Source organism: Salmo trutta, chromosome 22 (assembly GCF_901001165.1).
Source record: "Salmo trutta chromosome 22, fSalTru1.1, whole genome shotgun sequence".
Taxonomy (NCBI): Eukaryota; Metazoa; Chordata; class Actinopteri; order Salmoniformes; family Salmonidae; genus Salmo; species Salmo trutta.
Genome location: NC_042978.1, coordinates 40,150,359 through 40,152,529, shown reverse-complemented (window position 1 = coordinate 40,152,529; position 2,171 = coordinate 40,150,359). Strand labels below are relative to the sequence as shown.

Genomic DNA, 2,171 nt, shown 5'->3' with positions numbered 1-2,171 from the left:
GTGCAGAGATATTAGATTGGACAGATATCACCTGGATGTGAATAGTTCCTTCTGCCTGTCTCATCTCTGGTTATGAAACATAGGCTGCATCACAAATGGCCCCCTATTCCCTATAAACAGTAGCGCACTACTTTTGAAAAGGGCTCTGGTCAAAAGTAGTGCACTATGTATTGAAAATAGTGCCATTTAGAATGCATCCAGAGAGGAGAGCTGCTGTGGTCAGGTATTAATAACTCCATGATGTTACCTGTCTGATACTACTGCCCTCTGGTCTTCAGTAATAACATCATCATCATTATTATTATTAGTATTATTATTATTACTCATGGATGAACTGTCATTACTCATTTTAGATTTTCTTCTTAAATGTAAAACCCCGCTTTTCTCCCTGTCAATGTGTATGTCTTGATGGTGGCGCATCCCAGTAAGAGTGATGTCTCCTCTGTCTCCTGTCTACAGGGTCTGACTTCCCCCACGACCCCAGTGTTGTGGCCCCCTCCACTTGGAACAGCTCAGGTAAGAGATAACATGTCTAACAGACAGCAAACACAATGATGTACACACAAACACAATGATGTACACACAAACACACAATGATGTACACACAAACACAATGATGTACACACAAACACAATGATGTACACACAAACACACAATGATGTACACACAAACACAATGAGGTACACACAAACACACAATGATGTACACACAAACACAATGATGTACACACAAACACACAATGATGTACACACAAACACAATGATGTACACACAAACACACAATGGTGTACACACTAAAAACTATGACACACACACACACACACAGTGGTGTAAACCGACAGACAGACAGACAGACAGACAGACAGACAGACAGACAGACAGACAGACAGACAGACAGACAGACAGACAGACAGACAGACAGACAGACAGACAGACAGACAGACAGACAGACAGACAGACAGACAGACAGACAAAGATAAACCTTTTAGAAGGATACTGTTGTGACCTCCCAGGTGGAGACGTTGATGGGATAAAGAAGAATCAGTGGGTGGACTTGTTACTGTGATGACGATAAGACCAACCAATGGGTGGACTTGTTACTGTGATGACGATAAGACCAACCAATGGGTGGACTTGTTACTTTGATCACGATAAGACCAACCAATGGGTGGACTTGTTACTTTGATCACGATAAGACCAACCAATGGGTGGACTTGTTACTTTGATCACGATAAGACCAACCAATGGGTGGACTTGTTACTTTGATGACGATAAGACCAACCAATGGGTGGACTTGTTACGGCGATAGCTGTGATGCTGATTATTTGGCCAGTTATGTCAGTGTTGTACTCCATGCACTCTGGCCCAGGACCAACAACACTGGAGTCCTGTGTTGTTTGTTTATGTCTATCAGCTGTTCCACTCCATATTATATTCATGCCACGGCAGGAATCCTGTACTGTTAGAGGCAAGGTTGGTTTTGATTCGTCGAGCACACAGCATTCAGGTCCTATGAAAGCAGCCGGGTCTCTCTGCATGCTCCACTGGAAGAATGTCATCATTGTGAAATAGATTCATATTGTGGCTGTCTGACGTTAGTTTACAGCTACATAAACCTGAGTTTACATCCTGGGGTTTTCCCATAGACTGAGTATACAAAACAACATTATGAACACCTGCTCTTTCCATAACATAGACTGACCAGGTGAATCCAGGTGAAAGCTATGATCCCTTAATGATGTCACTTGTTAAATCCAATCAAATCAGTGTAGAGAAAGGGGAGGAGACAGGTTAAAGAAGGATTTTTAAGCCTTGAGATAATTGAGACATGGATTGTGTATGTGTGCCATTCAGAGGGTGAACTGGCAAGACAAAAGATTGAAGTGCCTTTGAACAGGGTATGGTAGTAGGTATCAGGAGCACCGGTTTGTGTCAAGAACTGCAACGCTGCTGGGTATTTTCACGCTCAACAGTTTCCTGTGTGTGTCAAGAATGGTCCACCACTCAAAATCCAACTTGACACAACTGTGGAAAGCATTGGAGTCAACATGGGCCAGCATCCCTGTGGAATGCTTTCGACACCTTGTAGATTCCATACCCCGACAAGGCTGTTCTGAGGGCAACAAAATATTAGGAAGGTGTTCTTAATGTTTTGTACACTCAGTGTATATA

The 2,171-nt window shown here is 42.8% G+C and overlaps 1 protein-coding gene across 1 annotated transcript in view; it reads left to right on the top strand.

Moving 5' to 3' along the window:
* Positions 1–465: 465 nt before the first annotated feature.
* Positions 466–2,171, top strand: part of LOC115158724 (inactive tyrosine-protein kinase transmembrane receptor ROR1-like) — a 115,228-nt gene continuing 113,522 nt past the window's right edge. Inside the window, exon 1 of the mRNA XM_029707977.1 lies at positions 466–516. The gene's annotated coding sequence lies outside the window, so the exon portion shown is untranslated. The remainder of the gene's footprint in view (positions 517–2,171) is intronic.